This window comes from Xenopus laevis, chromosome 3S, assembly GCF_017654675.1.
Source record: "Xenopus laevis strain J_2021 chromosome 3S, Xenopus_laevis_v10.1, whole genome shotgun sequence".
Taxonomy (NCBI): domain Eukaryota; kingdom Metazoa; phylum Chordata; class Amphibia; order Anura; family Pipidae; genus Xenopus; species Xenopus laevis.
In genome coordinates, this window is record NC_054376.1 from 51571887 (window position 1) to 51584508 (window position 12622).

Consider the following 12622-nt stretch of genomic DNA (forward strand, 5'->3'; position numbering starts at 1 on the left):
AAAATAGATTGAAAAAGCTAGACATCCTTTGGTGACCCTACACAAGTTTTAATGTTGATGTGAAATACCAGTCCCTTCAGAATAGACACCCAGTAGCTTTAGCCTTTTTCTGGTCCTTGATGCACATTTGTCCTCAAATACACTGATGGGTTTCCTGTTTCTTCCCATGCAATGGAACACATACACATTGTGCTGTGGCCATACCATTTATGGTCAAAACTGGATCATTGCTTTTTTTCCCTTCGTATTTGAAATGTCATGAAAAATGTGTATGGTAAATAAAATAAATACAATTCAGGAAATCTGAAATGTATTGAATGTTTGACCCAGGATTATATTCTTGCTCTTGAACAAAACAATTGGAATTGATTTATTAAACTACATAATATTCCTGTTAAATTATTTTCTGTCTAGTTGTATTTCTCTCTCTTTTTTTTTTTTTGATGCTCTTTTATGAGCAGTCCATGCTGCCATCTAGGGGCGAATTGTTTTTATTCAGTTTTAAAACCAAGACTGGGGAGATGCTGTCATTGACTCACTAGGGAATAAAATATAAAATAGTTTAATCAGACCTACAAACTAACAAAGACATAACAAATACCTACATATTTATTTCTATTAAACAAGGTTTGCTACATAAAACAAGGGTTTAATACAGTTCTCACGGATATCACAATCATACCATAATCAGAATGAAAATATGAATACAAGTATGGGTTCCGTTATCTGAAAACCTGTTATCCAGAAACTTACGAATTATGAGAAGGCCATCACCCATAGACTCTATTTTAATTAAATAAAATCTTTAATTTTCCCTTTTCTCTGTGATAATAAAACAGTACCTTGTACTTAGTCCTGCCTCCAATAATCCTTATTGGAGGCAAAGCAATCCATTTTGATTTAATTAATGTTTAAATATTTTTTTTTAGTAGATGGATGGATTAGAACTATGAATATCCAAATTACAGAAAAATCCATTCTCCAGAAAACCCCGGGTCCCGAGCATTCTGGATACCTGTATACTGAAAGTAAAATAAACATGGGGTTTTGCATTTACAAATGTTCTGTCTGTGATTATATCTCATATATGGGAGATATTTATAATAAGAACAGAGCACAAAGATATTTGTTGAAAAACAATCCCTGTCTGTCATTTATTTATTATTATTATTATTATTATTTATTTTACATTAATATTATTAATGCTTGACTTTCAATGTGTTTCAAAATTAAATACTTTTGTGTGCTTGTTTAGCTTTATAAATAAACAAGAGCATTTCCAGAGACAAAGACATCCATGGCATTACCCAGTCCATTAGACTTGCTGCTATTTAGCCAGTACATGTTTTTAAAAAAAAAAGAATTTAATTGATGTTTTCTAAAATTTCTATTCCTATTTTAATTCTACTGCTATTACAAAAGTTAAAAGCTACACAGGAGTTCTATATCCTAAGTAAAACTTTTATTTACATTATATTGGTTTAGAAGTGATTTACTAGCATCTAGTATGTGCTAAATTACTCCATTTTGGTTGTCAAAGGTAACCAATCTACAATTAGGAATAATTAGTGTACTACAACTCTCATGCTAGAGATTCCAGTAAATTATCCACTCTATGGGTTGAGTGCATGTGCATAATAGACAATTAACCAAGCGACACATCGTGTGAATATGCCCCTGCCACCTCCTCTCCATTTGCATGGGAAACACGTGATTGGTACTGAGGTTTTTCAGATGTCACGTTTTCCATACAAGTGACTCATGTTGGAGAATATTTCCCATGAGGCATATCTTTAAAGGGAAACTACTGTATATCCTGCTGATAAATCGGCTTTGCATTCACTTTATTATTATTATTTTATGTGCATTAACGCTAACTGTCTTAAGAAGATTTTAGATGTAAATGTATGGTTCTTAATAGTCTTTGGCAATAAAGGGGATCTTACATGTGCATGCTCTGCTGGGCAGATCTATAATCCATTAGTTCTTTTTACAGAGCTGTAATGCCAGTTAACACTTGGTGAAAATCCTAATTGGCTGAGGTTGAACAAGCCCTTTTCTGTGCTGGAACACAGTTAAGAGTGTTTCTGAATCATTAAGTTTCCATTAATTTGCATTGCATTCATTCCAAGAATGAATGAATGTAATTCAAGTTCCATTCCATGAATAGGTATGAGATCTAATATCTGGAAAGTTTGAGACCTGTGTTTTCTGGATAATGGGTCTTTCTGTGATGTTGAGAACCATGATTTAGGTATACTAAAAAAACACTAATTTGCTCAAATGCTCTGAAATACATTGGTCAGCCCATAAATGCCTGCATTCAGCAACTCTGTATTCATGGGTGGGAGAAGGAAGGCACCTAGGTCTAAACCCTTCCTACACCCTAACAATCGCCAGCTTTTATGTAGTCTGGGAGACTCTGCTCAGATTGGGAGAAAAAATAATTATTGCTTCCTTGCATATATGTAGGGATGCCGGCGAAATGTCGCTGACGCGCATTATAGTCTATGTTTGTTGTGCGGCAAAAAATTTTTTGACACGCGACTTTTTTTTACGCACAACACCATAAAAGTCTATGGGTGTCATTTCCGTGACTAAACAAGGCGAAAAAGTTCACCCATCCCTACTTATATGCCTTTTCGTGGTGGAAGGAAGGCTGTATGAATAAAAACCAGCCTCTGATTTGTTTTTTTGCCAAAGGACAGAGGGATGGACTCTGCAGGCTGGAGGGTATACGAGTGTTTATGAAAAAATCTGAATGTCAAAAACTTAAATGAAAAAACGAGGGGGAAAAAATTCTAATGATCAAGTTCATGTCCCACAAAAACTTGAATCACTCAAACCGATCAGGTTTATGTCCCATAAACTCAAATCAATCAAGTTTTTGGATAAAAAATTTTCACAATAGCAGGGTACAGACTCACCCAAACTACCCTTCAAAGTGCTCCCGAGGGACTAAAGAGGACCAGGTGTGCCCACAGTCATGCAGGACTCCTCAGCTGCAGCATACAACACATGAGAAAGATGATGGCACACCACCTCTTGAAGTAAAAATAACCGTTTATTCAACTATTTAATAATTAGGTATCTGGAGTGCATAAGACGCCTAGATTGGGATCATAAGCCTATAATTAGGGGTGTTCCCGAAACGCGTTAGGTGTCTTATGCACTCCAGCTACCTAACTTTTTAATGGTTGAATAAACAGTTGTTTTTACTTCAAGAGGAGGTGCACCATCCTCTTTCTCATGTGTTTTTGGATAAAACTCTCAAATCAACCAAAAAACTTGCGCTTTGCCTAGAACAACTCCCATTGACTTCTACATGACCTCCCCAGCTTGGCGAATTTTTACATTCGAATTTTCAAGTTTTTTTTTTTGCTTAATCAATACTAGACATTGAAGTTTTTGAAAATATATAACTCAAATATGTGAGTTTGGGTGCAAAAAATCTGGATTGTTGAAAAAATGTAATTAATTTTTTTATAAAGCTGCCCCTATATCTAGAAATATATCTTGTCCTTAATGACTAAGATTTCTGGCTAAAGGAATGGTATCATCCTGAAATGCTTGTCACATTCTGTGGATACAAAAAAATGCGTTTAGCATAGTGATGAGCAGGAAAATTTCAAAACCACAGAAAAATTTGCAGAACCACGAAAAGTCAATAGGACTTTTTTTGCTGCACAGGTATTTTTTTACAATGCATTAAACTCAATGGGTTTTATTTGTGTGTGCATTTTTCTTGTTGCAAAAATGTCCACAACAACATTTGCCAGTGGCAAAACAAGGAATGTCTTTGTGATTCCATGCCTGGCAAAATAATTTGCTCATCCCTAGTTAAGCACCATTCACAACGGTATGTGTGTATGTGTATTGTATGTGTATTATTTCTTGGATATATGGTGCTATCCTGCAAGGATCTAGGGAGTTCATTGCACCACTATCACATTTGCCCTGACTAGACATGGGAACAATTATCTCCAATTGTTATAAGTGGCACAGGTAGTGCTTGCAGCAGCCATGGGGTATATATGCATAAGACACTTTATATTAAGCATTGGCACACTACACACATGTAAAAGCATTTTCTACTTCTGGATTTTATGGAGATTTATGAGTTTTGTAAAGTAGTAGCGAGGTATAACGACTCACAGGTTTATGGTGCTTAGTTATTTATTGCTGTTGATTTATAGATTTTAATATTTACTTTAATTTGATGCGTTGGTATTATAGATTGCACAATCAATAAATAGGGCTATGCCTGATTTATTTATTAATCACTTTGTAATCAACTCTTTTTTTTTTTTGTTAGTTAGGTTGATTAAATATGTTTCCTTGTTTTCACTAAGTTACTTCCAAATGTATATTAACTATGCAAAATACCTGCTTAGTGATTACAGGCTATTATAGTTAATACACTTGGCCTAATTGCTTCTTTATTTACATGGTCAGAAATGCCTTATATACTTTTAGTACCCTTTTATTTTTCAACAAGGGAAGTCACATAGCATTGTTCCTTATTTAAATATAGAGCAATCATTCAATAGTTAGACTTTTTAAGGCCTATGGGCCAATGCCCCCAGCACAGTAAATTGCTGTAAATCAGGCTCAGCCCTCTCACTTTGTGATTAATTTCCACTCAATGTATTTTAGTTTAATTCACACATACTGTATTACATTCCTTACCCCTTTGTCTTTGCTATTAATGCAATATGGGTAATAAGGGTTCAGAGCAGCTTAATCTGGTATTTCAACCTTAGTGCAGTTGACATCAGAAACCTGAGATCATTCAACCAGTACAAACAAAAAGCTCCAAATTAAGCATACAACCCAAAACATTAAATGCTACAGTAGTATCCCTTGGATACTGTGATATTGGTCTGAAATCTGTTTCCTCCTTGATCCCGATTCAACCTTGGTAAAGGCAGTGACCTTGACATTTGGATTAGTGATGGGCGAATTTGCGCCGTTTCGCTTCGCCGAAAAATTCGCGAATTTCGCGCGAAATTCGCGAAACGGCGAAAAATTCGCGAAACGGCGCCGGCGTCTCGTTTTTGACGCCGGCGTCCGTTTTTGACGCCTGCGCCCGTTTTTCCGACGCCGGCGCCCGTTTTTGACGCCGGCGACTTTTTTCGGAAAAAAATGTTTTTGACGCCGGCGAATTTTTACCGCGAATTTTCGCGGGCGTTTCGCGAATTTATTCGCTCGGCGCGAATCGCGCAAATTCGCCGCGAATTCGCGCCTGGCGAATAAATTCGCCCATCACTAATTTGGATCACTGTCAAGTCTTCTTCCTGATGGCAGAAGCAGACCCACCATTCCTGGACTTCCTAATATGAAAGGCGGCAACCCTTATCCTGTCTGCAACTTTGGATACATTATGTGATGTGCTTGTCCTATTCTATGTTTGATCTCTCTTAAACATTACAGTTTGCCATAAAGTATGGTACTTGTTATCCAGAATGCTCGGAACTTGGGTCTTTCTGGATACCTTAAGTCTACTAGAAAATCATGTTAACATCAAATAAACCCAATAGGCTGATTCTGCTTCCAATAAGGATTAATTATTTGTCAGTTTGGCTCAAGTACAAGGTAATATTTTATTATTGCACAGGAAGAAGGAAATTATTTTTAAAAATGGATTTGATTTTTTTGGATAAAATGGAGTCTATTGGAGATGAGCCTGCTGTATTATGTAGAGCAGGAATGGGCAGCCTGTAGCACTTAGGTTGATGCTGAACAAGAATTGTAAGAATCCACCAAAAACTATATTGGGCCAAGCGCAAGTCTAAATTCTAGCTTACATTAAACTGGAAATGAATTAATTTGTTTTCTGTTAACATCACCAAGAAACTGTAATTTTGTGATTTACTTTTCAATAATAAATGTGATTCCAAAGCAGAATATTTTCTTCCCTTTTCATTTGTCTGAATGCATGCTCTGCCTGAGTGAGAAACACAAAATCTCTACCATTCTTTCTTTATCACAAGTGTTATTTTTTATAGGAAGACATAGATATTGATTCATAACTGAAAAACTGCATAGTAAACTTTTCCGCTCACGGCTCATGTGTTGATTCATAACACAAATCTTGAATTGTGAAGCTGGGAAAGATGAGCTGGTACCAGCCATAGTGTAGGTCCATTCATTTTTTAGAGTTTCATAAAGTGCATTCACCAAATCACATACAGTTATTTCCTGTTCAATTTATTGCAATTATGTTGGCATTTTGTCAGTAAACAAGCCTGAAAAAAAGAAATCTATAAAGCTTGTGGATATTACTTAAGAATAAACCCTTAAAAATTGATTGAAAGCAACAGCAAAACAGACTTAGGCATTTTTTTCAAAAGAGACAGAGAAGAGTGATACAAATGTCTAAAATAAATTGATCTCCTGAAAAAGAAATGAGACGCTGACAAAGCCAGATTTCAACAGGTTTCATTATTAGGATTACAGAATTTTGTATTCCATTTAGAACATATCCATTCAGATCTGAAAAAATTACTCTTACAAGGGTCAGCATTTGTCCATAAGCACTCCTGGGTTATTTTTAAAGTGTGATTCAGGTCATTCTTCTGCTGGAAGACCAATATCTATGACCGAGGATACTCACACTGGCTTCAATATCTCCTCATTTCATTAAACCATGAACAGGTTAAACACACCCTGTTCAAGGGGCAGCAAATACCACCAAATCATCAGAGAGGCACCTTGTTTGAAGGCTTATTTTAGTTGTATAAGCAAAGAGATAAGCTCTAATTGTATAGGTCTATTAAAATGACCCTTGATGTACAGTAAGTGCATGAGCACTAACAGGCTCAAAATTGTACTCCCTAGGAAACACTTCATCAGGAATCTTGCTACTCTCTACCTCATGAGCCAGATTAAAAACAGACCCTCACTGTCACATCTCATGAATACAGTGATGATAAACACAAGCATCTCTTTATTCATGAGCTTTACATTGGTCCTTCACCCGTTAAGGCAGTGTCCATGTGTCAGTCCTATCCTAAGTGAAAAAAATAAAGTGTTACCTTTGGGGGGAGACAGACCATACCTGCTTTTCTCTTTATTTAGCATGATCTCTTCCAAAGACACCATTAGGCAGGGGTTGGGAGAGCGAGCATTTAAGGGGAGAGCCATCTCCCCAAAAAATATAAAATTTTTAAACAAACAAGCTGAAATGCCGCTCCTGACCTTTCCTATTGGGTGCACGTGGGCAAGGCTTCATTTACATACTAAACAAGGTAGCCCCAGCATTTCAGCTTGTTTGTTTAAAAATTATATATATAATTTAGAATAATTTGTCCATTTTCTGTCAACAAGACATTGTGATGTGCACAATAAATCAGGTATTAATTGTTCAAAGAAAATGCTGTTGACTAGTGATGGGCGATTTATTTATTCAACAGGCATGGATTTGGGCGAATTTCCGTGAAGACGAATGTCTTCACAAAACTGTTGCGAAACTTCGCAGGCAAAAAATTTGCAGCGACAAAAAAAATATTGTCGTGCATCTAGTAAAAATTGTTGGGTGTCAAAATGATTCAGACACCCATTGACTTTAATGCATTTGGACAAAATAGTCGCGCGTATAAAAATTGTCAAAATTATTTCGACGATCATTGACTTCAATGCGTGTCGCAAAATTTAACGAAATCACCATTCACCCATCACTACTGTTGACTATAGAAAATAGGTATTCAGCCAGTGATTTCTCATTGCATATGTTCATATCATGGTAAAGGACAAATGAAAGATCATATATAAATATATATTTATAAATGTCAAAAAAGGTCCGCACACATAGGACTTGGATAAAGAAGAAAAAGTGTAGTTTATTCAACGTTTCGGCCCAGTCACTTGAGCCGTCCTCAGGAAGTGAAGGTGCACCAATATACATACAAGTATTTATACACAATAGGAGTTACAAAAGGCGCCAAATACACAAATAAAACAGGTATGGGAGCGTGTGAGTGGTAAGCTCGTGAAGATGACGTCATCACAGTGGTCAGATGCGCCAGGTAAGTGCAGAGCGTCCAATCATTAGGGGATAAGGCCCACATAACCAAATAAGTCCAAGTGCAAAGGTAATATGTGAATAGGAACATAGAACATAATTAAAAGTGAAAAAAAGGTTAAAAATAAAGGTTAAAAACACATATCTACACGGGGAACAAATCCGCATAGAGAATGGACCAGAACTGCAGTTTGTGTGAAACATGAGCAGCCAACGAGGATATCGCCGCCAATAACAGGTACGGAAATAGGCGTATGGGGTATGGCAGCTCCTGCATTTTACTAACCAGATAAAACCGTTGCCCATCACGGCCGACTTAAGTAGCGAGGTCCCCTAGAGTATTTCCGGCTACGGGTTGGTATTGCCGGCTTGTATTGCCGTTCCGTCGTGTGCGTACTAATCCTGCCATCACACACTCACCTCGCGAGTAGAGGTATGTCCTCGGGGAATCTCATAAGCCGTACGAGCGGATATGGTGGCGGTACCAGTGTATCAGGACAGCGGGCCGATTTAACGGCTTGCTTACCCGAACTGCACATCAAGGGAACCGCTTAGCACCAAGAGATAGAGACCCCCAGACATGTGATATACTGGTGTCAGGCGAAGGGTTATATCAAGTATATTGAGAGGACCTGTATCCATCTTGCTACTGGGGCGGCATAATCATCATGTAATACATTGATTCATTGCAGGAGCTGCCAGACGACTACCGAAACCCTGTGTGGGGCCGTCCTAATGCACTCAGCTCAGTTTTGTCTCACTGCAGGCTGGTGTCCTGGGAAGAAACAGAAAGAAAAAAATGTATCAATGTTTATTGTTAACTTGTTCATACTACCAAAAGTTTGTATTCAGTGAATAAAGCAAATCAGAACTTATGGTATAAGTATAAGAAAGACATTATTAGTACACTGGGTCTAGGGAAAAACGATACTACACAACGAAAATACAGATAAAAGGAAGAAAATTTATAAAGAGAAAAGAAAAAACATTCAAAAAAAATTCAATTGCCCCCAAAGGGCTTAACGAGACCTTACCGATGTCTCCCTTTTTTTGAAATTTTTTTTGAATGTTTTTTCTTTTCTCTTTATAAATTTTCTTCCTTTTATCTGTATTTTCGTTGTGTAGTATTGGTGTCAGTCCGTATCGTTTTTCCCTAGACCCAGTGTACTAATAATGTCTTTCTTATACTGTGGGATCTTCCCTCCCATTATGTAACATAAGCTGACTAGGGTGTTATGTGTTGGCCACAGTTTGGATACAAATATGTCCATAAGTTCTGATTTGCTTTATTCACTGAATACAAACTTTTGGTAGTATGAACAAGTTAACAATAAACATTGATACATTTTTTTCTTTCTGTTTCTTCCCAGGACACCAGCCTGCAGTGAGACAAAACTGAGCTGAGTGCATTAGGACGGCCCCACACAGGGTTTCGGTAGTCGTCTGGCAGCTCCTGCAATGAATCAATGTATTACATGATGATTATGCCGCCCCAGTAGCAAGATGGATACAGGTCCTCTCAATATACTTGATATAACCCTTCGCCTGACACCAGTATATCACATGTCTGGGGGTCTCTATCTCTTGGTGCTAAGCGGTTCCCTTGATGTGCAGTTCGGGTAAGCAAGCCGTTAAATCGGCCCGCTGTCCTGATACACTGGTACCGCCACCATATCCGCTCGTACGGCTTATGAGATTCCCCGAGGACATACCTCTACTCGCGAGGTGAGTGTGTGATGGCAGGATTAGTACGCACACGACGGACCGGCAATACAAGCCGGCAATACCAACCCGTAGCCGGAAATACTCTAGGGGACCTCGCTACTTAAGTCGGCCGTGATGGGCAACGGTTTTATCTGGTTAGTAAAATGCAGGAGCTGCCATACCCCATACGCCTATTTCCGTACCTGTTATTGGCGGCGATATCCTCGTTGGCTGCTCATGTTTCACACAAACTGCAGTTCTGGTCCATTCTCTATGCGGATTTGTTCCCCGTGTAGATATGTGTTTTTAACCTTTATTTTTAACCTTTTTTTCACTTTTAATTATGTTCTATGTTCCTATTCACATATTACCTTTGCACTTGGACTTATTTGGTTATGTGGGCCTTATCCCCTAATGATTGGACGCTCTGCACTTACCTGGCGCATCTGACCACTGTGATGACGTCATCTTCACGAGCTTACCACTCACACGCTCCCATACCTGTTTTATTTGTGTATTTGGCGCCTTTTGTAACTCCTATTGTGTATAAATACTTGTATGTATATTGGTGCACCTTCACTTCCTGAGGACGGCTCAAGTGACTGGGCCGAAACGTTGAATAAACTACACTTTTTCTTCTTTATCCAAGTCCTATGTGTGCGGACCTTTTTTGACATTTATATATGATTGTTTTTTGTTCCAGCACTGAGGCATCCATTTTGTGCTCTGGGTGCACCGACCCCATGTTGTTTAAATATATATTTATATATATATATAAACAAGTCCAAGGGTTGCCAGCACTCTCGATAAAGTTACTTAAATTTGCCTGGGTGCAGTGCCAATAAATTATCCATAACTACTACAAGAAGGTCCGCACTCTCAGGACTTATAAAAATCATAATATTTATTATAAATGACTAACGTTTCGCTAGGTCCATATTTTTTCTCAATAAATATTATGATTTTTATGATTTTTATATTATGAAGTCCTGAGAAACTTCTTTTCCTCAGAAAAGCAAGTGTCCTCAGAGCTTACCACTCTTATGCTAAAGTGTCAGTTCCTCAGCTAGTTTTACAGATGCATGACCAGAGCGAAGTCAAAACTTCAGAATTTCGACTTAACACCAGCAGACCAACAGCACACATCATAAGTAGTACCCTAGTGTTAAAAAGTGTTGTGCTTCTTTTATAATATGTTTTAAGGGAGCACAGTTAATGCAAACAAATGTTGAATTGTTGTGTAGTCCTGATACAGAAACATGACAGAGTAAAGCTTGTAAGGCAATGACAGGAGCATTCCCATTTTTGTTTTAAATAGAATGCAGGCAATCACAATATTTCAGATGGGTAAGGTACAGTACGACATTCAGTTGAGGAAGAGAGATGGCAACCACAGGAAAGCCCAGCATTCATATCTGGAGAAGAGGCAGTTTTGGTCTGCCTGCATCTTTGTTCAGTTTTGCAACAAGGCCATGCTATGGAAAAGCAATGGACTAGTTATACATCACTAGTTAAGATTCAGAATTCATAGCTCCTTATAATGTCCCTGTAGTGGAACAGTGCTGTTTACTTTCCCTACAAAATAAATGTTTTTCATATTTTGAAAATTGCTATTATTTATTTAGAGTCAAATAATATGCAGTAGAGAGCAACAGAGGAATTATTAAAAATAAAGTAATATCTCCCTTGTATTATACTTCATGCACACACACATAATGGAAAATCTAATCTAGACAATGAACTATATATTCTGACGAGCGATTTATAGGACTCTGTGGAAAAGGAAGAGTGACACATGAAAATAAAAGGAAATAAAAAAACGGACCTTTGGGATACAGTAAAAAAATGATCTATAGTTCTCTGTCCTGTTGCAATGGTGAAGGCTAAAAGTTAGGTCTAGCCAAGAGGTAACGGTATCCCCTGATTTACTGATATTAACTACTTGTGTGATGGGAATAAACATAGAGTAAACCCACTCTATCTTTCTCATTTTCTGGTTTTATTAATGTATGATGTTATGCTGTGGTTGTCAGACAGTGATATTTAATATCTACTAAAGCAGATTTAACTGTTAGTCATTGACATAAAACACTTTATTATTCAAAGTATTATTTTGACTGTGACAGAAAACCACAAGGAGATTTATTAAATTCAGTCACATTACAACTTCCTGGATGTTCCTTCCAAAAAGTAATAAGGTCAATATATAATGTCGGAAAAAGACATGGCTGGCGAATAGATAAAAAGGAATACCTGTGCCTATATTGAGCTGATCCTCCATGACTGGCTTAGAAATATATTTTACTAAAGTGCTCTAGGGAATAATTTTCTCAGTCCAGTAGAATCATAAGAATTTGCTTGGGCTTAAAGATGATCTTTGGGTTCCATGTGTTAATATAGGGATCTGAAAAAGAGGTCATCTAGCATAACACAAAGTGGTATTCTCAGCATTTTTGCAAGTTATATTAATCATTTTTAAATGTTTTGGATATTATTAAACATGTTTCATGGACCGTAGTAACTGAGTTGCAGGCGGTGTGGCTGGGTAATTCCCCTTGGGTTGCACTTCTATTTAATGGTAATTGTATGTGTGATCCTTTGTTTTATTATTTCTGTGTATTCAGTATTATACATTTTGCACCATTATTTGCAACTGTTCTAGCTGCTGATCTAAGCTGCCTTTAAGGTTATTTCCGTCTCTCCTGTTATCTTGCAACTACAGCGTTTCAGGCCCCTTCTCTTTAAACGTTTGTACAGGTATGGGACCTGTTATCCAGGATACTTGGAACCTGGGGCTTTCCAGATAAGGGATCTTTCTCTAATTTGGTTCTCCATACCTAAAGTCTACTAAAAAAGAAGTTAAACATTAATTAACTCCAATAGGATTTTTTGTCA